The sequence below is a fragment of the Coturnix japonica genome, chromosome 4 (genome assembly GCF_054131305.1).
Source record: "Coturnix japonica strain WE chromosome 4, WE-NBRP24, whole genome shotgun sequence".
In the NCBI taxonomy this organism is placed as follows: Eukaryota; Metazoa; Chordata; class Aves; order Galliformes; family Phasianidae; genus Coturnix; species Coturnix japonica.
Window position 1 is genome coordinate 14640264 of NC_140666.1, and position 27233 is coordinate 14667496.

Consider the following 27233-nt stretch of genomic DNA (forward strand, 5'->3'; position numbering starts at 1 on the left):
CTGAGCCATCCAGATGAAGGATGTTCTATATTGCCTGAGGTGTAATATAATAACAGAACTATTGTACTAGCACACTTTCCTTTTTAAATTCAAGCTCTTTTCCTTTTAGCTGTGATTTCTGATTTCCAGAGCTTATTTCATTAGCAGAGAGGCACCTTCTTCACACTGCACTGCTTTATCTGTTTATTTGTGTTTAGATTTGTGAGAAGAATCCAGGTTGTAGTTAAAATCTAGGAATACAGGTGTGGGTTTCTTTTTAATCTTTTCTAGTGGCTGAATAATGCAGAGCCCATCATTGTACATGTTGCAATCAGTCAGCTTGAGGTCCTTGAGCCAAGCCTTGCACCTCTGCTATCCTGAAGTTAGTTAGTGAGGACTCCAGTTGTCCTCCCAAGTAGCCATGTACCATATGGATTTGAGAACTTCAGAACGAAGTAACAAAAGGCTGTTAAGGGTGACCTGACTGGGACACAGTGCATACTGGGATGTTCTCTCTGAGATTTTGATTCATGTTCTATAGGTATTTAGGAAGAGGTAATCAGCAGATGTGGTTGTGGAACATTTTGACACTGTACAATAAATTGTGTGAGAGTAGTGATTTCATCATGGAAATAATGTGATTGCAGAGATAAATATATCTTTCTGTGGCACAAGTCATGCAAAAACTTTCATATATTTGATTGCACATTTGACTGAAGTGTTGTTGGTTTTTTTTTGTTTTTTTTTTTCCCCCCCAGCATCTTTATTTTGTGAAGTGCTGATATGGTTTGTCTTTTTGTAGACAGAGAGAAGATTTTGCAGTATCCATAATACTGGCAGTGCAAAGCCAATTTGACTATCTCTTCAAATCTGGAACCAAAACTGAATGTCCTGTGCAAAGAAAATATTTCTGCAAACTACTTAGAAATCCAAATTCCAAAGCTTGCATGAATGTTCAGTGCTTTTAAAATATTAATAATTTCTTAACTGGAAAACATAAAAAAATTATATTGTCGATAAAACTACGACCTTAAAAATGAAATTTCCTCCCCTTGAAAGTTCAGTACTTTCAAACTTGAGGACTCTACTATACAGCATTTTAAAATAAGTGCAAATAAAATAGAAGTAAAAATACAATAAAGCAAAACATTTCCATTTATTTATGGATTATTTTCACTTTGTTATAAAGCTAAGAGCTTTACAAGTGCATCCTATAACTGTGCTAACATTTCTTTGAAGATTTTAAAGTTTAGTTTAAAGCTAAACTTTGTTGCCTTTCTCTTATTTAATTACTGTTCTATCCTGTAGGATGCATTTGGATTTTAGTTTTCTTTTTTCTTTACAATTAAGGTGTAATAACAGACAGAATCTTTTGCTCAGTATTGTATAGATAACATTAACTCATAAAGATTGATACTCCAGATTTTGAAAGCATTTTGAGGTCATTTATAGTATTGGCTTTTTGTAGGATTTATCTCTCTGCCAGCATTGTGTGGGAGTTTCGCTGGAAGACTTTTTGAAGAAGTCAGGGCTGTATTTTATCACATGTGAAGCAAAACTTATAGTTGTTCATAAAATTGATTGCAAACTATTCCACTCCTAAAACTTTTGGAGCAAGTGAGAACTTTTAAAATCAAATGTCCTTAATAGTAAGCAATTAATAAGTAGATTATTTGTGGGGATAAATTTGTTATCAATTTTGACTGATTTGCTCTTTGTCATTTTGTATCATTGTTCCAGAAAAAAAACATTAGACAGGTGAGACCGATTCCTGTAATATAGGAGATCATTGGAAGGTCTTTAATAAAAATGAGGTATCAAAGTTTAATTTTTTCTTCAAATTTATTAATATACTCGAGGTTCTAAAAAGTGCTATTGCCAGCATATCCATTTGTAGGATGAGCTGCATTACAAAGTTTATGTAACTTTTTAGAACTTTATTTTTATTGCAATTAACTGACTGAAAGAAGGCAAAGAGCAGGGAAAGAAATAGTCTTATTTGGTCGATTAGTTTAAAAAAGTTAGCATTCCTCCAGAACAACAAGTTCCTGAACTGCGCTGTGCAGTCACAGACTATGAGAAGGATTCATGGCTGAGAGGGTTAAGAGAATATATCCATTTTTTTGCATCATCCTACAGTCAGAATGGGCAAAACTTGAGATGAAACTGCAGCTCTATATAACTACATCCTTGTTTGCATTATTGTTTCATATGTGTTCCATGAACTGTCTCCTGATTCTCACAGCAAATTTTCTGCCTTGTTCTGTTTGTGTGTCAGACTGAACTGGGCTGGTTGAACTTGTATTTCAGCAGCCTGCATTTGGTTTGAAGTAAGACATAGCTGCTGAGAAGGTATAGTCCCTGTATGTTGTTTCCATACTCAATATTTACTGGGAACAGAACAACTTATGTGCCTTATACTTCTCTTATTCAGAGGGCTGAGAAGTGGAATGTACAACAATCAGTACACTTCCTTGTCCAAGCTCATCATTAAAATCACACTGTGTATGCAGTCATCTTTAAGCTATTACAGGAGGCATTAATCTTTGTAGAAACGCTTCAGCCTTGCTCTCCTCAAGTCATACAATATTCCCACTCAAAAGAAGCTAAAAGCTTCACAGCTTCTGGTCCATGGGAGCATGGAAACACTGCTGGCAACCTGTCTGACCTGTTCATTGAAAACCACTTGCTTCAGGCCCACATATTTTCTGCAACTACAACTTCATATATTATATTGTGTATTGCAATCCTTGAGGGAAAATGCTCTTGTCATTACTTGAAGGCCCTGACATCATTAATAAGTTCTTCACTGCCTGCTTTGGTACAGGAGAAGCATTCTGTCAGATATAATCTGCACAGAAAAACCTGTACCTAAAGTTATCATGTCTGAAATTTGTTAGGAATTACAAGAATAAGACTGTAGAACATATTTTCTCATTTAGGGAAAAACTTAACACTGACGGATAAGAGTTTTTTACATTTATGTCTGTTTTCCTGAACTTTAAGGGAAATCTGCTACAGACAGGCAAAGAGTTTCATGCTGAATAACTGAAAGAGCTCATTCTGCATTAGCAGAGCAAATTATGTGAGGCTCAGAATACATGCTGAAGATTTAGTGCTAAATGTCAATAAGGACTGTCAGATGCCCAGAGATGCTTCAGGTTTGCTGAGGGCCTTTCACCATTTTTATTACCTAGTGAAGGCTGTAATGGCTCATAATACAGATTAGTCCAAGCCCAGACCCTGGCTCCAAGTGGGAGCCTTAAGGGAGGTGCGTAATAATGAAAGAAGTATTTATTAACATTTTCTCTGTGCATTCCACAATGTCTCTGACTTCTGTTCTTGTGCCTTTGTTGTGCTTAATGACTGGTGAAATGTGATGATGATTGCTAGACTTGGATGAGCTTTTACTCTACACCTCTGTATAACTGCTTCCTGAATCCACAATCTGATACTTGTCAAGTAATTGAATACAAAGTGAATATATTCATCAAAATATAGTTCAGTCTGATGGCTTTTTTAAATGTCCAGTGTTGTGTAAGCCCATGTTTTTATTAAATTGTTTTAATATAGGGACCTAATTAGAAAAGAAAAACCTGAGAACTATTACTCTGCATCTTTTTTTAATATATATGTATGGATGATGCAGAAAAATACGTAATTTGAAATTAACAAAACAAGACATGATTGGATATTTGTTATGCTGTTAATTTAAGAAAACACTTTTGGTTATACTTTAGGTATACTTCTGTAAATATAAATAATACATACTTTTTGAAAGTCCTCCCTATTCCATGAAGTTATCCATAAGTTATCTTTAGCAGCTGTATCATCTTTGTGTTCACAGACGAATATGAATGGCTTCACATCTTCATAGACTGACAATTTGACATCTCATCCTCCAGAGTTTGTTTGGAAAAGCATATCCTTTCTTTTTACCCAAGATTAGATTTTCCCATTAAGACTGCTTGACTTTTTAATTAAGAGCTCTGCTCTATATCAGTTTTTCTTACTTTTTATTTATAATTCTCTAAAGAAAAAAGGTGATGTGCAACACATTAGGGAGAGTTGCTGCTGATTGACTCAATTTTGTCACTAAAAATTCATAGGAAACTTCTCTGAATTGTCTTGGTTTTTCCTTTCTTTTTTTCTTTCCCCAATCCAGGTTAGAGAACTCAGCATTTAAACTTCTTATAGTCAGGCCTTCAAACTGATTATCCTTTATGAACTCAGATTCCTGAACACTTAATCTTACTAAACAGCATCTTCATATGCCAAGAAATCTCATTCATATTTGCCAAGTCTTGAGGAGTGCACCCATTTCTCATTTAAACTTTTATGACGTTAGGTACTCCTTAGAAAAAAAATCTCCTTTTCATTTATAAGGTTCCTTACAGTCAGGGGGAGATAAAAAAAATAATGGAGGCAATTAACATTAACATTAACTTTATACATCTGTCACCGCCTTTCCCGGTAGTATTTTTTAAACTATGTGACCTATTTCAGTAACTCTGCTTAATAAGAGTGATACTATGATCTCACACCCAACCATGTTGAGCGTGTTTAAAACAAAGCTCAAACCTGTGGTTCTGATCAAGTTACTGCTCTTTGTTCAGAAACTCCAGCTCTCTGCAGAGAAATCAAAATCCAGCATCAGGCCCCAAAAGATTTTCTTGAGTCATTCAAGTGCTTTATTTATTTATTTAGTTAGTTAGTGAAGTAAATGTAATGGGTTCAACATTCTTTGGTAAACATCTATTTTTCACAGCTCAGGCAATGATAAGGGAAACAGAAGCTGGAATAAATCCAACTGCATGGCATACAAAATGTCATGGCAGCAAAAAAAAAGAAAGCCTTCAGAAGCCCCAGTGCTAATTTGATCCCTTTGTGAAGAGTACTTTAATAGGAAGCTTCAGTCTGTGACAAATGAAGTGAATGCTTTAAACTTTTAAGTACTTCATCAAGTGTAACAAGGCATAGGTATGGTATCTTTTGAACTGTCATTTATAGCAAAAAATGAAAACACTTTGTTATTGTAAAATACCCCTCTAAATGTTGATTATTTTTACTTCTTAAATGAGAACACAGGGGATCCATATGGGGTGGCAAAATCTTACACTTCCCCCTGCCCCTTATTTTTTACATAGTAAGATATCTGAACTGACCACTGAACTGACCACAGAAGATGGTCTTTGTTGCTATGTCTTGTGCATAACAGATACAGGGAAAATCATGTACAAAGCAGAACATCTTAGCCTCTTTTTGTTGTTCTTCAGTATGTTTACTGTATTGCTTTGCTCTATTTATTTTTTTTTAACATAATAGCTTTTTCTCTTGACCTGTATATGTAGATGTTAAATGTGTTTTTACATTCTACAATTAAAAACACAAAAATGAGCAAGAGGAAAATAAACCTTTTTATTTGAAGTGTAGTAAGCTGTTTGACTTGAACTAAAATGAAAATACACTTTGAACAAATTGTAATGATAAAATTTGGAACTAAAATGTCAATAGAATGGTAGTAAAAAAAAAAAAAAAAAGGTCATCTTACAGATGAGGATTTACATTTAACTTTTTTTTTTAAGTGCTCATTGTTTTAAAGCTGTCAGTATTATGGCTGGTCTGGATCATCAGAACAATGCCCACTGCACTGCAAATACCAATAGTTCAGTGTTTGCAGTGGAATTAGAGATAATAGTCCTTTTTTTTCTCCCCACATGTTGTTTGAACCTTTGTGCTTTATATCTCTGCATGCAGGGCTTGTTATCTATTCCATTTTGAACAGCAACAACAAGGTGCAAACCGTAGAGATAAATGCTGTAGAACCTGTTCTTCCTTTTATTTTAATGTATTTACCACCTTCCAAGCATTGAGAGGACTCCTATTAATCTTAAAGCACATCCTGTATATTTATAATTTCAATGCTATACATTACTAAAGGCATTTAGACTGTGATTGTATCTGTATTATCTTTGTGTTTGTTTGTTTCAATAAATACATCTTTGATTATGGCATGTCATCATTCATGTGCTCAGAGCACATTGTAGAAGTTCCACAGGTTTTTTTGTCTGATATGTTCTGTCTGTGTTTCCCTTTTCTGTTATTGTTTATACTCGTTTTTTTACTAAAATACACAATTTTTTTCATCACTGGACACAAATTAAGGGGATTGTTTTTCCGAGATCCAAGTTTTTGATTGAGGAATGAGTAATATGAGAACGAGTAATATGTAAGTTAATTTTTGAAAACCAAGTGGTAGTTGTTTTTTTTTTTAGATTCAGAAAGTCTGATTCAAAAATAATTAGTTAATACACAATGTTATGGTTTGTTTATATGCTTATTTTATCTTATTGATGCTCCAGTAAATTCCAGAAAAATAATTGCTGGAAATCAATGACAAATAGATACTCAAATATTTCCAAATGTTTAGTCCTTGACGTTAATAAGATTATCATAAGTTATCTTAATGACAAAGGTGACAGAAATATTTCTGGGGATGGTTAGGAGATGTTAATATATTTGTGGTAATTTAACTGTTGGTGTGAAACATTGAACTTGTTATTGCATTTTACTGATTTTATTTCATTAAGTATTGATAAAAGAGTTCAGCTGTTTTTGAGGCACAAATGAAAAACTCTCTTTTTCAGTTGTAGAGATAACAATTGATAACAACATTCACAAATGAACAGTCAAGTGTGTGTGCAGTCATGAAAGCCTGGCAGGAATTTTACAGGCACAAAACACACAGTTTCACGTAGCATAGATTAGGGTAAACACTGTTCTTTATCTACACCTCAATTAATTTCAAATCTCCAGCTTAGGGGCTGTGTTACTTACAGTGAATGGCACAATCACAGCAAATATGGATAACAGTGGCGGGGGGGGGGGCGGGGGGGTGGGGAGGATAATGTTAGAAACTCAAGACCTGAGGAATGAAAAAAGCTTCTTGCTCGAGATTGCATCTGTGTGGGGGGAAGAAGGGAGACATCAAAAAATGATAAAACAGAGAATAAAAGCAAATCTCATACTTCACACAAACGGCAATGGATGTGTTTCTTGAGAAATTCAGTAGTGTTGTAAGTGGATTCTCTTTTTTCATTCGTATGTATGTGTATGTGAAAGCTTGGCTATTATGTCATTTTAGCTTTGATTTTATAAGCTCCAGAAAAGCTACAGTATTTGTCTCTCTGGTGGTGGCAATGTCTATTAATGTTATCTTTTGTGATTTCATCTTCTCATAATGTCTGAGAGCTCTGCTTTAAACTAGCAGTCTGTGATTGTGACTGGTGAGATAAAAATTTCGGTGAGATAGAGAATGTTCACGCTACTATGTGTGACAAATTGCAATGACAAGGCTGTGTTGATAGCAGCTTATGATGTGAAATGAAATCACAACCACAATGCCATAAAGATGTGTGCTTAGGGCATCTTTACAGAGCTCAAAGTGAAAGAAGATATGGTCGCAATGTCTAGTAGACACTGTGTTCCTTTCCTGCACTTCTTTTTATTGCTAAAGCTGGACAGTGCTTTTCAAACATTGTGTCATGCATTTCTTCTATATATATTCACTATAATACATATATGTTGAAGTGTGCGAGTTAGCCATTCCACTTAATTCATCTGATTGACTGAGTGATCCATTTCAAAGAAACAATGGGATAAATAACTGAGTAGAAAGAGAAGGCACACCATGGATCCAGGATTTTGCATCCATTTTTTTAAAATTCATATTAGTTATTAGCATGGCTGACAAGCTGACAGTGCAAGCAGGTGTGTTTGTGAAGCTGTTCTGAATATTAAATGTAAAATGCAATTGCTGAAAGCTAAAGCCAGTTTTAAATATTCTAGACATTCAAGAAATGTCTAGCAGGTATGGAAGGACATTTTTTCTGAAGCACCAGTTGGAAGGTACTTGAGCTGTCCTAGAACATGTACAATGGCACAAGAATCCTATGGTTAAGTTATTGAGTTACAGAGCAGCAACATTTAAAACAGCTGAAATTTTGATTTCTTGGGAAATAAGTTTTCTGGACATGGCAGTGAGCAGCTGATGAGGAACAGAAAGGCAATAGGGTTCAAAGTGTTCCGCTTTTCAAATAAATGTCAAATCCACAATCAATAAGGAAAAAAAAAAGTTGAAAAGGTATTCCTAAATCTGTCCCATTTGGGAATAATTTAGCATACTAGTTAATTAGCATTCCAAGGATAATTTTCAATCATCTTTTCAATACTGGCTGTGGGTAATAGTTTGCTTGCTAAGACAAAGACGTGCTATGCTTCCCGGTAAAATCACTGTTTTGTCATCTGATTTCTGTTTGACCACAGTGACTGAATATTCTTTGCAGGTTTTCTGAGTATAAGCCTCAGTTAAGAAACTTTTTTAGAACACTTTCAAGATAAATAGTAAAGAAAATCTAACTCTTACATAAATAAGAACAGTTTTAACCCATACTTGTTATTCTGGAAACCAAATTATTTTAGGACAATTAAAACAGTGGAAAATAATCTCCTAATAAAGTGGGAAGTGTGCAAGCCAATAATTACTACAAAGAGCATTGCTGTTTGTGATTAAAGAGCAAGCATTATTGATAATGGTGCTTGCAAATATTGTATTTCACCAATAGGTGCCAGTATAAGCTAATTAAGCTAAAATATTTAGTGACACATTTAAACAGGTGGAAAAAGAACAAACATACATTTGCATGTTATATTCAGTAGTGATTCTAGTAACTACAGTTTTCTTTGTCTCTACATTAGAAATGAAAAGGCAGTTTAAAAACATATTTTGAGGGCAGAAGTGAAGAACTGTTTTCTCTCACTCTTTTGCAAAGTGCTTTTCTACCTTCTTCAAAGGGGATGCTGAAATCAAGCTAGTAAACAATATTGGCGATGTACTGCATCAGCCTCTAAGTGTGACCTGTGCAGTTTAAAAATCCTCTGGCATCTGCTGTAGTTTAGCCATCAGCTTAGTGAGAAAAGCTGATTTGCATTGGGCCTGCTCATGTTAGAATCTGCAGCAACATTAAGATAGAAGTAAGTTATACAGGCACTAATTGTATTTCCTTATCCTTTTAGTTTTTTCTTATGCAGCTTTTGGGCAATGAAGATAAACTTTCTATTCTCTCCCTTTCCTGCTCCAGCTCCTCTTTGTCCATTACTGCAGAATGTGCATCTTGTTTCTGTGCCTTTCCCAAGGAAAATTTGCAGGGAAGGAAAACAGCAGAGAATGAACCACAACAGTAGAATCTTGCCATTACAGGTTTCATCACATGGACCCAATTTATAGAGGAGGAAAGAAATGTTTATTGTGTAAAAACAGAGTGAACTATCATTACAGCATTTCTTTACTCATATATTTCCCTTTGACCATATAGATTTATCAATGTGATCACCAAAATTTGTCTAGCCAGCCTCATGCAAGCATACAGGAGAAGAGATGGGGAGTATTGTTTTACTCTTTTAATGCAATTCAGCTCCTAACTGCCCCTCTGCTTGGTGCCCTGTTGTTGATGTCTGTAGCCAACCATGTAATTTAATCTCATTCCTATTCAGTCTTAATGGAAGGATGACCTTTCGACAGATTAGAATTGATTTGTTTATAAATCTGCTCGTCTTGTCAAAGCTTTGTTCTTACAGACAATAATTTTGCTATCATCTTGGCAAGCACTGATACTTATCAGTGTATTATGGCAGCTGTAATGAAAAATAATTTTTACTTGTTTTTATTTATTTATTTGGGAGAGTGTGTGTGTGGGGGGGGGGGGGGGATCTGTATGGTACAGCCTTGCTGGACACCTCCTCAGCCACACTCTGTGCCCTTCTACAGAAATATTCTTCTGTGCCCTGGATGCTTTCTGAAGTCACTTGCAAATCACCCCTGCGTCTATCATGTGAACCGAGACAGATCCCTTTTCCTTCTGCTCCCCTCTCATAAGTAAGCACACATGGCAAACAAGGTCAGATCATCAGGAGAATATGAAAAGGAAGAAACCCTTGTCTACATCAGCAGCGCTTTCCTTTCAGTCAGTTTACTCTAAACGTGGCTGTACCGTGATTACATTATCTGTAAATAGAATCTGTTGATAATGTAAAAAATTAAAGTAGTGTCAATCTACTTTTTATGGTACTCACAAGATCAAACCTGTCAATCTAGATGCTTGGGTGGGGAACTCTTTATTAAAGCACTCGATTTATACCTGTGACAAGTGGGCTATTTTCTGTACATTTGTTTCATGAAGAGGAAAGATAATGTACATTCTACTAGGAGCGTAGTTCTTTGCTTTTTCAGCATTGACTGTGAATTTCAAATCACAACAGAAGTATCCTGCAAGCATATAGAAGTTTGAAAGGCAAATTTAGGGAGTTACAAGGATAAAATATACTGAGAAACATCCTGTTGGTGGCAGCAATAACTTATATTTAACTTAGAATTCTGGAAATTATGCAGCTAGTATACAGTCTGTACTGGCTGCGTGTAATAATGGCTTGCTGTGCATTTGAACACTCTACGCTGATTCTTATCTCTTAATAGCTATTTTAATCCAGACTTAAAATCACACATTGGGTGTAATGTACAGCTAATATTTTTCATAAGCCTGTGAGTCAGTAATAAAGCAAAGCAGTATGGCATGGGTGTTGAAACGTCCAGACAAATGCCCCTGTTGATTTTTATTTATTTCTTTATTTATTTGCTTGCTTATTTTTATTTCTCTGCATTTTCCTCAAGAAGAACTCGATCCTGTCTTTGCCTGTTCTTGGGGGTGCAGTAACAGAATGTTTGCTTCTGTGTTCATAGTTATCATGTTTTTGATACTGATTATGCTGTTATTCCTGGGGAAAAAAAAAAGGATCAGAATAATACCTTGTAATAACATCTGATAGGCTGGATTGTTCTGAATGGTGTATATTTGAATAGTGTCATACAATGAGAAGCAAGGAGTGGTTGTCTTGTTCTCTTATGTCATTAAAATGTTTGAATTAATCATCTGAAATGTACTTTATGTATGGATAACACTTCAAATTACACTATAGTACAAAATAGTACAGTAACAGTTTATAAAGTTGTTTTTTTGTTTTGTTTTGGTTTTTTTTTTTTACATAAGTACTTAAATACACAACCTTGGGGGACACATGGGGATGTGTGTTTAATGACCGTTTCTGCAGCTCCCAGTCTGAGCCAGGTGGTGCAGTCACTGGCTGAGAGTAATAGTTAACTTATCAGAGCACTGCTATGGCAGTGACTCCCAGCAGCGACTCGTTGCAATGTGTGTCTGTCTGAGTTACATGAGGTACAGATCCAAACTTGGCAAAGGACAAAATCGGTCCAGACAGAAAGAATAGATGGAAAGCAGCTGTCCCCAAAATGTTAATGAAGTGTCATAGCTATTTTAATTTCAACCATCTGTGCTCTAAAGAAGACAGTCTGTCCAGAAGAGCTCTGTCTGTTAGAGAAAATCTAGATAAGAGGAGAACACCTGGGTTCTCATCAAGTTCTGGCTGCCAATGACTTTATCACAAGCATTACTTCCCATGTAGTAATCCAGTGAGTTAACCTCACTGTCATGCCTCTGCGAAAGCTGCCGCCATTTCTGTGGAGCATATTTGCTGTTCAGAATTGTATGTGTAGGTGTAACTCACGGTGCTTTCAATTCTAGAAGAAAATTTTCCACTTCTCATCCTTCCACTTCAAGGAGAAATCCAGCTTGCTCTCTTTTTCATCAGTAGCCCAGACCCTACCATTTTACTACAAAGATGAAGCTATATACAGGAGAATGCAGTTTTGTTGGTGAATTGCTTGTCTGGCTACAGGTTTTGCTCATTTACTTGTTATCTTTCTATCAGTCCTTATCTAAAATTTGGACACAAAGTTAGAAAAAACGCTTCAGTTTGGAGTTACGAGCTGTTTTTGTTGTTGTCTCTAGTTATTAAGAAAAAAATATGTATATTTATTTGAAGTCTCTATTCCAAACTTGAAAATGTTTTCCTGTCCCAAGATGAAATCTCAAGACATGGATACCTAGTGTTTGCTTTGCCTTACTTTGTTTCGTTAAGCATGAAAATGTGTTTTGCAAAGGTTTTTGTTTGTTTTTTTATGAAGGAAGCATCCAACATTTTGCAATTGTTGAACCAGAAATGATTTTTTTTATTTTTTTTTCCCCATCAATGAATGGATAAAAGATCACCACGTTTGCACTTCTAGTTTTTATTTTCCCCTTGATATTTTTTTTAATCTAACTGGAATATTTAAAATATATGGCTGCAATGAGAAAGGCAGATACAAGGCATGCATAGCCTGATTTTCTATGCTGCCTATATTGCCAGCCAATTATAGCAGCCAAGATTCATGCCTAAAATAAATACAGTTGGTTTTATTGTTTTGGATATCTTTTTCTGTATACACTGAACAGTGACAAAATTGTTTACTTTGCTATGAACATCAATTCAGAGCTTCCCAAATCCAATCCTCACAGCAGATGTGGCAGTGCAGGGTAAAAGGGACATTCCGATTTGCTGTCCTACGAGCATTTGTCATTTGAGAAAAACAAGTAAAATATTGTTACTCTTTTCTGAGGGCCAAGATGGCCATCACAGGCTAGATGATTTTTATCTGTCTTTCTGAACTAAGAAAAAAATAGACCAGAAGGCAAAGAAATACCTTGATATGTGGCCAATAGCTTTTTCTAAGAATTCATGTTGCTCACTGTGCTGAGCTGAGGAACTGCATGGTGTGCTAAGGCAACAGACTCATATTAATTGATTCTCAGATCATTATGACATCTAGATTATTCATTTCTTTTTCTGTCATGCCTATTTACCCTATAAAGTAAAAGGAAAAAGTACTTGTTTTCAGGCTGGAGCAGCAGTTTTTTTCAGCTTTGAAGAAGTTCAGGTTCATCAGTTTCTTTTATTTCTAAAATGTATTTTGTGCTTTGAATTGTGTCTCCATCATCTTATTTCAAAAGTTACCTTTGTTAGAAGAGAGGTGACTGCATTGAGTACCATATTATATTCCTTAGTTATGTTCTCTATACTGACCAATTTGAGGTTGGAACAGTCAAGGACTTCATCCTGGTTTACTTGTAAGACATTCTTGACAGAAATTTTGTGGGAAACCAGATGGCTGTATACTAAGGTGCGAGTGATTGTTTGTTTTTATGCTAGAGATTGGCCTAATTTAATTTCTTAGAGTATTGAATGTGTCACAGTGCATTGTAAAAGATTTATTTAAAAATTTACTGACACAATGCTAGAGAATTCAAGTTGGTAGCTCTTCAGTGTCAGGTCTTTGAACTAATTTGGTTTTGTTCTTTAGCTTACAAAGCACTTTCTTAATTAGATTAGCCTGCCATGTTCTCTCAGCAATTTCAAATGTTAGTGGCAATAAGAACAAATACAATTAATTAATCCATACTTTAAAGAAGGAAGAGGTAAAATGGTCCAGTTACCCTGTCAGGAAAATCTCTACTATAAACTCAAAATCTCACTGCCGCTTGTTGCAGTTCATTTATGCAAGCGCTGGTTATACTGTGTCTTCTGGAAGAAATAGAAAACTTTATGTGGCATACTTCAAAATTTACACATATTTATAAAATGGCTATCCATCTGCTTCTTTTACAAATTTTTCAAGTCAGAAATGTGAAATTGACCTCAGGAGAACCTTATGTCTTTATTACAAACATAAAGTTGGCATTAATATTTATTTCAGTAGTGTTGCTTCAAAGTATGGTCTGATGTTTTAATTTTGCATGACATTTGAAAAGCAGCATAGTCTAAATTATTTTCTATAAATACGTTGACTTTATAGTATTAAAGACTCTATTCTTTGGTGGAAGTTAATAGCACTGTTACCATGGAACACTTATTTCTTTAATTTCATGTAAATTTAAATTTTATGATGTTTGCTTCTCCAAGATTATATAATCCCTTTTTATTGAAAAGAATCACAATTATGCAAATGATGATATCCAAGGAGACAAGCAGCAATTAACTCCAAAAGACAGGCTACCATAAGAGTTTACTCACAATGAACAAAGGAAGGTTAAAATAAACCTTTATTTAAAGAAATCAATTTGGCACGGTTTATGAAATAAAGCAATTCATTCAGACAGGAGTTTCTGGTCTTAAGGATATTTAAATATGTCTTTGTTTCTTTTTTTCTCTGACTCCAAATGTATTTCCTCTGCACATGGAAGATAGAAATAGGAAAGCTTCAACATCAGTGTGGTCTGTGCTGGTTTTGCTTCTAAGAAACTCCATAAAAGATATGTCTTTTTACAGAAGGTTATTGATTAATCAAAATAATCATCTGTAAGCACAGAGTCATGTAGCCTAATACTCACCAGTTTGACTCTGGAGAGGTAAAACGACACTCAAAAAAACATGTGTGGGTTGTTGTTATCCTCCCTCCAGAAGTCATCTATTTGGATCCAGCCCCATGCCGTGCATTTCACTTACATTCCATATGATGCCATAGTCTCCTGTGTGCTTTGGAACACGGTTTAAAATATTCACAGATGGCTTGAGAACATACTTAAGAGCTATCTCTCCTTGGATATCTTCCCTGTGCTTGATGGGTGAGTTATATTGGGAGAGAGATGGGCAGACTTGCAACTGTAGGCAGTGTATGTGCAGTGATATATTAGAATTTTTCTTTCCTGATTTCATGGAATCATAGAATCAGTTTCCCGTACAGTGAACTCAAAAGTGTTGGAAGAGAAGGCAATAGCAGCTGGTTTCTAAGGAGGAAAGGTTTTTTCCTCAGTAACTTTGATATCTCATACTATGAGCTGTTAAAAAGCCCCAGGGGAGACTGTGAAAGGGAACGTGAGAGTCAGAGGTGGGATTTGAGGCAGTCAGAGAGCAAGAGAAGTGTGTCACAAACCACAGCACAACTACTACACAGGTTTCATGCATAAGCTACCAAAACCCATTATGCCTTCCTCTCTGCAACTGCACACTAGGTAAAACACATAATAGCAAACACCTTTTCTCTTGCCTCCTTACAGGTAATGGTTAGATGTGAATAAATTCAGGGACTAAAGCTCCATTCTGCATGAAGTAAAACATGTACATTTCCTCCTCCACTCTCTCTTCCAGTGAATCAGCTGAGGGAGCAGCCTGGGCAGGGATCCATCTGCCTTTCAGAAGGGCTGTTACTTCAGACACAGTCGTTACAGTTGTGCTAAGGAAAGTCTGATGGCTGCCAAATGTCTGAGGAGTGTCAGCCAATTCTGTGTGCCTTAAATCACAAGAACTGTCAGAAAGCTTCATAACTACAGATAATAGAGATTCGCACACTTGGGAAAATATTTTTTCACTAGTTGCTTTTCCTCAACAATAAGCAAAAGTTGAATAAAAAGCTGCCCCCCCCCCCCCCCCCCCCCCAGCCCTCTCAAACAAGGAAATCATGTTTTTATGTATTCGTCAGATAACTAAAATAACAAAACTACAAAACTTCATTTTTCTGAGTTTTATTTTGCTGTTCTCAGGGCATTTTATAAGTGAGTTAAATCATCAGTGTGGTAAACATTTAGCTATCACATTTTATAGGTAGTTCAATAAAAAAAAGAAAAAAAATAAGAAGAGATATTCAGTTCACTGTATGCTGAATCCCTTCTTGTACACAGCTTTTATCTGTAAAATCCGCACAGATATGAAGCTGTGTTCTGGGCAATTGCCTATCCTGAGCATGTTGAACAGAGGCAATATCAACTGGGAATAAAAGAGCTATTCTCAATTTTTATCAGTTTAAGGTTTGTTTTCATGTTCTGGAATAACATTAATGTATAAATGTACAAAAGGGTTACTGTTCTTTAAGAGATGGATGTCAGACAAGTGTCACTAATGGTGGTGATACATTTTCCTGATATAGCCTGCTATGATTAAGGTACAACTGCGAGAACCATAGAGATGAATTTCTGAAAGCTTTTGATACTGGAAGAGGGTTGTAATAAACTGTGCTCAGCAGCAGGGAGCATCATCATTTCAGTGTGAGTGTAATGTCGTGGGAAGTCCTAACCTCCAAGTATTAACTCTACTTACATCCTTCCTCTACGTTGTTCCTCAGTGCCCTGCCCCAAAACTGCTGATACCTCATGGCTGGCATTAAAAGTGTTGAAACTCAGACAGTCTTTGTTAAGTGGGTTGAGTATTTATTTTCTTAATCTGTAGAATTTTAGCATGAGAGGTAGACTTGACTATATCTTAAAAAGTCCTACTTTTTGGAGGTCTCTTATAATAACACATAGAAAGGAGAAGGCGGTTCAGCTGATAACCAGGCAGATGGCTCTTGTCCATCTTAGTTTGGAGTTGGCTTCATTTAAAAAGCCAAGTTGTTGTAGCAGGCTGAATCTTGCTCTATTTATGCTCTTTTAATGAAAAATCAAACCACAGGCAAAGAGTGAGCATTAATGATGATCAATTTGTAATGCCTGTACAGCAAAATGAGAAAATTAGCTGTCATGACAGAGTATAGGTTGAGGGAACAAAGGCATCTACATTTGATCAGCACAAAGTGTGCAGTTTCATCTTCTTATTTATTTCAGACAATAGTGGGGACTAAGATCACTTGCAAATAAACAGCAAACTTTGGAAGCACTGATATAATGCACAGAAAACAGTGACCACTGGAAAAAATATTAGTAGTTTTTAAAACTGAGATATGTGAAGAGTCCCTGTGAAAGTTACTGACAGACGCGTATTTTAACTGTTACAATTGAAGTGCTGTAACAACACAAAACATAACCATAATTTTCTGATTCTTCATCTCGTTAACTGACACCTGTCATTCGCTGAGAGGTTGGAGCAGTGTTGCAGTTTAAAGTATTACTACACCTTATTGGGAGTCCCAGTTCTTCTGTATCAGATATTTCAGTGTATTTTTTTTTCCTCCAAAGCATCAGCAGTGTATGAGACATGACTAAGCTAACTGGTATGATAAAATTATCCAAATTTTGTCAAGGGAAGTTTGTCAAAATATCTTAGAGTTAAATAAAAAGAACATTTCAACTGCCAGCTGAAGTAGGCCAAATAGGTTTTTTAAAATGCAAATAATTTATGAGGAAAAGAATAAATAAATAAATAAATACGCTTAAGTGCAGTAAGGAACACTGATTGTTGTTGTTGTTGTTTGTTTTTAAGGTTCAATGTCTTGGATTCCCTAAAATGTATTTACTTCTGAAGTCCAAGCAATTTATCTGAGTTCTCTGATATTTGAAGTTCATCCAAAATTTCACATGTTTCTGGATGTAAAGTGTTTGTTGGCAATACAAACTCTTGCTTTTAGAGCACAAATCATTTTTACATTTGTTTACAAAACCTAGATGAGCTTTTATCACCAAAATATCAGCTCAGTTTACTTAGAAATAGTAAACTACCTTTGAATAATGAGAAATAGGTGATACTCATTTGACACAGACTTAAATAAACAGAGCAGAAAAGACATGAGTTAGCAAATGCATAGAATTTCCATAGGAAGAGTTAGAAAGCACTGACAACTGAACCATCACAGCAGTATGTATTTCTTGTTCTGCTTGTGGTGCAGCAGGAGAGTTTGGGTCTTGGTGGAAGAGACTGAGAGATGGTACAGGAGGTAACTGGATGGCAGAAAGTCCAAAGGATTGCATGTGTGTGTGACGACAAAATCTGAATTGTCTGAATTTTCTCTTTTGAAGTAAAAAGATACGTATATATTTTCTTTTTATAACTAGTGCCCAGTTTTACCCCTTAGGTCCAGGTAACAGGCACAAAAACCAACATGTATGAGTATGTCAGTGTGTGTGGAATTTGGAACTTTTACATTCAGTACATTCCCCATCATTTTTTAAGCTTTTGATCACAGTATAGAAATATAGCTTGTGCTGTCTTTGTAGGATCGCTCATGCATGGCTGGCTCAGTCCTTTTCGTCATGAGAAGTCAAGTACAGCATCCTAATAATTAAAAAGGAAAAAAATGATTCCCACCATGTAGGCATATCAACAGGTTTTTATAATGCAGGAACAGAGTGATTATGAAATCACTTGGGTAGGAAAAAAAGGTCAAGTTGGTTCTTTGGTTGGTTCTTTTTCCTTATCTGCTGATTGGATTCTAGTGTGGATGTCATTCTTTTAGCTCTGAGTTGGAGCATCTATATGAGGCTCAGATGTAAAATATTTATATTTATCTTTTAAAGTTCTGATCGTAGCAAACAGCTTGTTTTCTATATTTCAAATATGTCCTTAAGCTTGTCTCTAATTTACAGGTCGGTTCTCTTTGTTCTTTAGTGGTCTTTAAAAAGTTATTGTAGTTATTCCAAATTAAGTAACTAAGTAATTGATTTGAGGTATGCCCATTCACTCCTTAGTTTGTCATATAATAAAAGGAGGCAGGGGACCTCTCAGGACAGCAGAAGAAGAGTGGTAATTATAATAATTCAGACAAATACACATTATGGGTGAATCGTACCATCATAATTTACTGTAAAGAAGTTGTGAGCCACAAAAGAAAGTATAGGAAATCTTATATGTGACTTAAGCCTGTAAACAGAATCTCACTGTAGTGCTGTATGTATTGCAATAGATCCAAAATGCACAGACCAGAATTTTCTGCAACTATTTTTTTTGCTAATAAATGCTTCTTTAAGTACTATATATTTAAAAGTAAGGTAAACAAAGATAGAAGTGAGGGAAGCCTTCCTATTTTCTGGAATGAGGAAGCATAAAGAAGCAGGCCAGAATTTCATATCCAGTGTGGGTAACGACCTTATATGAAAATCCACAGCAAAGAAATAGGAGGAAAAATCAGAGCCAACACAGTACTAAAATGTACTCTAGTGGACTAATTTATTTCATTTCACTTCCCTGGCATCATAATTTGGACCTCCATATTTAAAATAGTTCCAGCAGACCTGTTAGATACTGAAGTAATGAATGAATAAACGGCTAAATCCTGAAGCAGTAGATGCACTGTGTAGGGTAACATACAAAATAAGAACTGAGGACTGTGATTGTATTTTGTTATTTTCATAATTGTGTACAGTGTGCAAGGGATATAAAGAATTATCAAACAGGAGTGAGAATGAATAGCCATTAAGGTAGGAAAAATGTGTCAGTTTGGAGATAACAGAAACGTTGCAAGTGAAAAGATTCATAGTAGTCCGAGTTCCTGAAGAAATGCCTATCTTATTGCTTGGGAATCTTCTAATGTCTAAAAAGTCTTACTCGTTGCTGGTTTAAATCCTCTTTCTCTTCCTTCCAGCATGCTAATACTACTTGTATTTACTTCTCTGGAATCTGTCACCCTCCTGAACTAGGAGAAAACAGCCCTGCCTCTGTGAAGCTTTTATTTTGCTGGCATAAACAAGTTAAGAACTTCTAATCCTTTCTCATTTGTCAGAGTGCTTTCCTGATCCCCTTGTTCCAAAACCAACTTCATTTTACTATTCTTTGCAGTGGTATCAGTGTTCCTCTGCTTGTACTTAGAAGTACAAGTACTTTGCATCTTAGAAGAGTATTCTAACTTTCCTCAGTTACGTCTCACTGTTCTATCTGATCTTATGGGTTATAGAAGTTGAATCTTTATTTACATGTAGCTGAATTTCTTTTTGCTATCCATTAAGAAGATCTCTTGAAAGTTTTTTATCTATGGTAACTTTCTCTTCTTTGTATAGATACAGAATATTAAGGCATTTAATATACTTCAAACAATCAAAATATATTCCAAAATATTTTCTTGTATTGTGAAGACATGCACTATACACAAAGATGTCACATAAAAGTAATAACAGTTATTTAGGATGCTTACCAGAGCTAACTCATAAGTTTTGCTGCCTAAGAGTAATGCTCCAATCTCATACACCCGCTACTGTGGCTTTTGTAGTGTTCCACATCATTGTGCATGCTTTATGACTGTAGAATGAGCTCAAGATTGTGCTGGAAGTCCCAGAATGTTGATGCGTGTCATGGATCTATCTCTGACTGGTTTGGATACAAATCTGCACACTTGGAACCCTTCTGATGAAATGCCAGTCCATAAATTTTCTAAAATAAGAAACACATTTGTTAGTTAATAAGCACTTGAAACCTTATGCTAGCTCTCATAAATGTTAACAGGGATTTGATATCAGAATCTGTGATGACAAACTGAATATGAATTTCAAAAGTTATAGGATACCGTCCAAAGCAAAGTGGTGAGCCAGGAGACGTAGTTGGAGGTTAAATGAAAAGTGAGACTTTAATAAAATATCAAGATATAGGAAAAAAAAAAAAACTTGCTTGCAGATGAAACACCTGCTTTTACTTTGTATCTGGATGGCCATAATGAACTCCCATCTGAAAATATTTACAACTTTTTAAAATTATGGATAATTTTTCTTCCTCCTGTACTAGAGATTTCTGGGTAAGAGACTTTTAGAGAACTAAGATTTTGAGATGCTAAACAGCTATTAATACAATCTGCATAGTTCAACTTAATATTTTTTAAACTCTGACACAAAATGTTTTTATTGTTCAACTATGAGATATCAGTGTTGTATGCTCTTGCCTGTACACATTCTGGAGCAAGTGACAATTAATTGCTATTACTTATCCATCACCAAGTAATCCATGTTTAAAAGTATGGTCATACCGGAGAATGGTTTGGGCAGGCTGGACCTTAAAGATCACCTGGCTTCAACTCCCAGTATAATGCTCCTCGAACTGCAAAATTCTTGTGAATTAAATTGGGAATTACTTGATGTTTAGTTCACTCTGTATACCTGTGATCCTGCAGTCACATTCTGACAGCCGATTGAATTTCATTCAAAAATTCTGATACTAAATGAAAGATTTTTACATGAATGTCTGATTTTAACAAAATATTTTGGGTCAGCTATCGCCATCTAAAGAACTTTATTGCAATGTGAGACTAAATAGATATGAATCTTTCTCCTGTGCTCATCTATCCAGCTCTTTGGCCGTTACGCAGGAAGCAGGAGTAGTATATGATTATGTTGACTGACTTATCCAGAGGAAAAAAATGAACTAATTTAATGTGGAAGGGGAAAGTGACCTAAAGAAGGTTAATGACAGAAGTACAAGCTTCATAAATGAAAATCTACTTTATTATTTTAAAATAATCTTTACTACTTCCTTCTTGAATGACAGATCTGAAGTGGCAAAATCTGATCCTTCATGAGCAGATGATAGTGAAGGATTAGCTAAGCAGGAGCAATAACAGGAAATAAGAGAAAGATGTGGACTCTCTTTCCTATCTGTTATCTGTCAACCTCTGTTTTACTGTCATACTACATTTGTCTTCTAATAAAACAAGCTCCTTTTATTCACAAAAGCTACTATTTTAGAGTGTTATGAACTGTTTGCAGCTGTACATCCTTCAATGAGAGAGTGAACAACACAAAAAGAGAAAGTCAGACATCCACTTTCTCTAAAGAGACAATTTATTTGTTGTCTTTTGATGGCAAATGCACATTCATCTCTCTCTTTCTCTCCCTTTCTGTCTCTTCCTCTCATTCTTTTTCCCTCCCTTCCCCTTACTCCAGTTTCTTTAAAGCTTTTGACATCTAATCCAATTACTTCGCTCTTGCTGTTGTCCATGCCTCAGTGTTCCTTAGTTTGAAGGTGCTGGGTTGTGTATTCTCCTATTCACTGTCTGAAAAGTATCTGCTCTCCTCCTTGAGGAGAGTTTTGTGTCAGATAACGACAGTGAATAGCAAAAGTCTGTCTTTGACAGGAATACATATACTGACCTTCAATTAAGCCGCAGGTTAAGACAATACTGAAAAATCAATAGCTCATTTTCTGTCTTTTGTGCTCAGATTTTGATGTTTGCTAAGATAAAGGATGACAATGCTAAAAGCAGGAATCTTTGTGGAACATCCATTGATGTTGCCATGGGCTCAAGGGCCAGGTATGACCTAATCTTTGCAAAGCTTCCAAACACAATGTCAATAAATATCTACTGTGGCTTTAGACAACATTCACCATCTTAGAATTTTCACCAAGTGTCATTTTCTGTCCTCCTGACCCATAGATTCCCAGGAAGGGCCATGAGTAATCAAAAACTCTGCCCATTAGGGATTACAGTTACTATGTTTAAAAACAAACAAATAAACAACAACAAAAAAGCTGGAGGTTTAAACTCTTTGTGTCTAATTTCTAGGTTCAAATCCTATCTTGCAGTTTCTGGTACCTGCAGATGTGGTTTGCTTTAGGAGAAGATGTGCGTGTTTGGGGTAAGTTTACTTATCTGTGCTATATAAATATGATCTGCATGCTGTTTCCCTGTCTTGGTTCTTTGGGCATCTATATGGACACTTGGAATTGAGGGAGAATATAGAAAACCACTTTTTGGCACATCACCTCCATCTAACATATGCTTAACTGTACGCACAACAACATTGGATTAATTAACCTGAGAGGCCAAAGTCAGTGGTTTAAGGCAAGAGTTTTCTTACAATGTCAAAAGGTAGAACATTTTGTATACAATGTAAGTTCATCTTAAATTACTTCTTTTCCTTTTCACAAATTTTAAAATAACACAGTCTTACATTTAATCCAAATTTGTTTTGTTTTCCAAGGGATTTTTTTTTATTTTTTTATTTTAATTTATTTTGTACAAGAAATGCTGTTTAATTATTATGAGCATCTGTTAAAAATGCTTTTATCAGTGGAAAGGAAAGGATGTACCTCTGATGTGTACATGTTCAATCCTGGAGCTTTTTCTCCATGCCATGACAGGAGAGATCGCATGGTGAGACTGTCTGCTGGGGGGAGGAACAGATCCAAGGAAGAAAAATGTATAATTTGGGAGGACAGAATAAGCAGAGAGAAAAGCTAATTATCCATCTCTCTCCAACTCCCTTTCCCCATCTATTGCTGTAATGAACTGTTTGACCTTAAGTGTATAGATATTACAAATAATATTTTGGATTTATCATACATTGATGTAGGCAAAATAATAGTCAGAGAAAGTCACATTTCAGTTATCTCAAATTAAGTATTTGCAACATATACTTAACTGGAAGCAGTCATTTAGGCTTTGCCATGATGGCTGTGTTAGGCCTGCAAATTAAACATTTGTTTCTATTCCATGTTGACCTGGCTGGATAGCATGGTATTAGCTAGCTCTGACTGACAGCCTGCAGTCCTTTACTAAAGGTTTGGTAACTGTGATGTGAAACCCTGAAGCAGGGAAGTGTAAAGGTCAGAAAACTTATAATGTCCCTTACAAGCTGTGCTCCCAGAGGGGGGACTCCCAGGAGACTATCTGCCTGTTAAGTAGAAGCACAAAAAGAAGTGGTACCTTCCATGTGTGAAGGAAGGGAAATGTAGCTCTGTTCCTGCATATGAGTAAGAAATCCTTCATTCATTCTGTGTTTTGTGCTGGCTCCCAGAGCACCTTTTATTTTCTTTCACATTTTTGCAGGTTAGCATCTCTCCTTTCTTCAAGTCTTTTTTTGGTAAGCCCTGCACATCATATTCTAAAAAGAATAAAAAAGGGCACAATTCTCCCCAGGCGAGGTTTCTGCCTACCCAATAATCCCACTGACATGCTGCTTTCTGAGGCACTTGCTGTGCATGCCTGCAAGATTTTAGAGAAGCAGAGCAGCACAGGAGTGCTGGAGATGTTCTTCTAACAAGCTGTCCATGTTACTTTCCGATTGTCTATTTTTTTTAATGCCACCTTGATTCAGGAGAAACCAAATACAGGGTTCTCCTTTCTGCTTCATTCCATGTAGACATTTAGATTTTGAATAAAGAAGAGCCTAGTTCCTTTCTGACCTTTTTCAGTTTTTTTGTTGTTTTTTTTTTTTAAATTTTCAATAGTAAAGGTAACAGTAACTTGCCCTTACACGAGCAATAACTTTAATATTTGTTATGATTATTTCATGCCAAACAATGCACCAAAGTTCATTTCTTACGTGAATGTTTTATCTTTCTAAAAACTTTAAATGAGCCTCTCCACCCCAGCAGGTGATACTCTATCTTCTGAACTCAGCTCTCCATTGATCACAGAAAAGCAAGGCAGCAGAACTTATTATATTTTCTTCTTTTCCCGCAAATCCTGCAGTGATAAGCAAAGTAGAAGCATTTTCACCTAGAAAAATGAAACCTTACTAAAACTTTGTTTTGAGTTCTGAGTTGTTGTTGTTGATTTTTTCTTTTTTTCTTTTCTTTTTTTCTTTTTTTATTTTTTTAAATTTGCATATTTCTTGACAACCACCACTGGTGGAATCCAAATATATTTCTCAAGCAGAAATATATGCAAAAACATAAGCACAGATCTTTTTTCAATGTAGTTTAACAACTAGAGCTCAGCCCTACTGAAGCTCTGTCCTCAGCTCAGTGCAATTTTATGAGGTTCTTCAAACTGTGATTACAGTATTATGCAATGAATTTCATGTGAAACTATCATTAGTTCCCTTAGATGTTGATAGCATAGATTAATACTTTAATTTATCTTTCATATTGGAAATAAATGAGCAGCAGAACTGGAATATGTACATGATGATGGAGAAAAATACATGAATTTGAATTTTCGTACTGAGTTTAATGAACTGGAGAAGCAATGATTTACTCGATAATTCAAATAAAACTATATTTTCCATAGATATGACCTGTTATTTCAAACTTCTGGAGGGGAAATATGAGTCTGTTCTTAAGAGAGATGATAGGAAAAGAAAGGAATATTAAAACGCATGCTAAGCTGTCATTGGCAGTAACATTAGATTTATATTATTCTTATGAAAGAATAAACAAACTAAATACCCTGTCCCATATTCCACAAATGAATTTATCCATTAAAAATATCTGCTAACATCATAATTGCTGAAAATTGGTGGTTTGAAGATGTTGCTATGTTCATTTTTAAAGCTTGGTCTCATTTTCTGGTCCTTGTTTGTGAGCAGGATTTCTTCTTCAAAATAAACATTAATTGTTTTAAAAAAAATCAAGTTATTGAAATAATTTTGAACTCTGAAGACCATGTGCAGTTTGGTAGATATTGACTGCTGGAGGTTGGGATTTCGTGGTAAATCAGATAAATCCCACAGCAGTAAGCCCTTCTAGCACAAATACTTCTGTGTGTGGATTTTACTTTCCTTCTGCAAATACTGGTTCATAGTACTTTGAAATTAACTTTGCACAAATGTGCATGCCAATAAGTTAGTCACTCAAATGTTCATGAAAATCAAACACCCCAAAGGATGTGAGCATGGCCTAGGAGAACTGATTTAATAAAATCAGCTGAATATTCAGATACACTCTTTTCCTCAAGAAAATTGTTATACCATGGACAGAACCTTAATATGGACGATTTTGATAAGTACCTCTGCAACTCAAAAGTGATGTCTTTGCCTAGGGGGCCTCATGCATTCAATCACAGCCAGCTTATAGGGAGATTAAAAAAAAAGAAAAAAAAAAAGGTGATTGAGAGCAGCATAGCTTACCTGAAGTAAAAATATCTGCATCTGCGTGCTTAGAGCTTGAGTGAATGCATTTGCACTCACTCCTGTGTCATTCCAAAGCCTTTGATGTCCATCAAATGCATATTTCTCTGTTGTTCAAATAGCATCCAATCCAATTGCATCCAATCTTGACTCTGGGTTCTACACTGAGGGTTTTAATAGGTTCTACTAATATTCACTTGGAAAATCTTGGCATAGTAACTACTTGTAAAGTTATTTTACACTTATCATCAGAAAAAAGCAAATGGTCGTCTTAGCCAAATTTGCTTATAATGGGTTCATGCACTTAAATGTTTACTCCAGCTTTGTCTTGCACGTTTCAGAATTGAGTTCTTCCAGAAGAGTCTCACTACAGTCCTTTTCTCTAAGGACAGAAAGAACTTGTCACTAAAGTATACATATTTTATTAATATAGCATCTGACTTGAAGACTGTAGCTTATTCCCCTATTTCTGCATACATAATAAGGCAGTTAAAAAGAGAGGGAGAGAGAGAGAGAGAGAGAACTGATTTTTTTCAGAGTTATCCTTAAAGGTAGATGGTGACTTGTGTGATTGTGAAATCTCGGCACTATGAATGGAATTCAAAGTACCAGTCCAAATATAATTTTCTAACATAAGCTGAAGATGTCCAGTAATAGAGCACCAAGATTATGTTTTAATGACAAGAAGATATAATTTGGCAGCAGATATGACAGATCCCAACAGAGTTTTCATTAGATAGGATCCCTTGATTTGTCCAAATTACAGCTAGCACCAATAAAAATATGGGATTTGCCAGGACTATTTGGAGTGCAAAATAATCTTTTGTTATGAAATAGGAGGATATAGAGTGTTATTGCTTTATTATTCCCAAACTGCTATGCAGATTTTCTTTTCCTTCATAGATGTCCAACACTTAACCACACAGCTTATTTGGGAATCTAAAAGTGAATTCAGATACCTGCTATATATATTTGGTTTTTTTAAATATAGGCATAGCTTTACATTGTGGTTTAAAAGGATTTAGAACTACAGATTGAAGCTGCTACTCAAATCTCTACATAATTAGTACATTTCAGTTTAGATAAATATGCATTAAAATTTGAAAGTGTCATGGACAACTTTGTATTTAAAGTCCAGATATTAAATTAGTTCTTCATCTCCACAGAAGGCAATAATTTGAATTACGATGATATGATATTTCACGTTGTCATTCAACATCTGGGAAATCCTTCCGAACTATTGCCATGTTTCCTGTATAGAGCTGAGAGGATTGGCAAGTATCTGGAAGTGTTCATTTCCATCTGCACACATTTCTTCTATTACCTTTTATTTTTCCCAGAAATTTTTGTGAGACTGTAAATAAAGACAAAGGCACAACCCTCTTTGTACCAAACTGGATGTATATATATGTGTATTTTAAGGCTTGCATGAGTTTTTAAATAGAAATCTTACAGAGAGCTTCTGCTCTTCAGCCCATATGTAACTCCTTTTTAACACTGCTCTTAAATAGCAACTGCACAGATCAATGAAAACAGGGTTAAAATGAAGTCAGAGGAATGGGATAGAATTTGATCAAAAACTTGGCAAGAGATATTCAAGATCATATCATTTAACAGATAAACTGTTTTTACAAAGTCTGTTATGCAAACTTCTTAACACTGACAGGAGGGACCAACCAATTTGTTCTGGTAGAGGAGGCTTTATCAATTATTTTTATTCCTGTGTTGCCATCTAAACTGGAATAAAACAAAGGCTGGTGTTTTCTGACCTGTGATGCCAATTGTATGCTATTCTCATTAGAATGCATCTGCATTCCACATCTGGAGCAC

At 35.5% G+C, this 27233-nt stretch overlaps 1 long non-coding RNA gene across 3 annotated transcripts in view; it reads left to right on the plus strand.

Annotated features, from left to right (window-relative positions):
- LOC107312749 (uncharacterized) overlaps nucleotides 1-27233 on the plus strand; it is a 314604-nt gene that overhangs the window by 150723 nt on the left and 136648 nt on the right. For 2 of the 3 annotated variants that reach the window (XR_014945150.1, XR_014945149.1), the window contains exon 3: nucleotides 22115-22187. This is a non-coding gene — a long non-coding RNA (uncharacterized LOC107312749). Of the gene's footprint in view, nucleotides 1-6879; nucleotides 7056-22114; nucleotides 22188-27233 lie in introns of those variants that run through there. The other variant, XR_014945152.1, reaches the window with a different exon arrangement.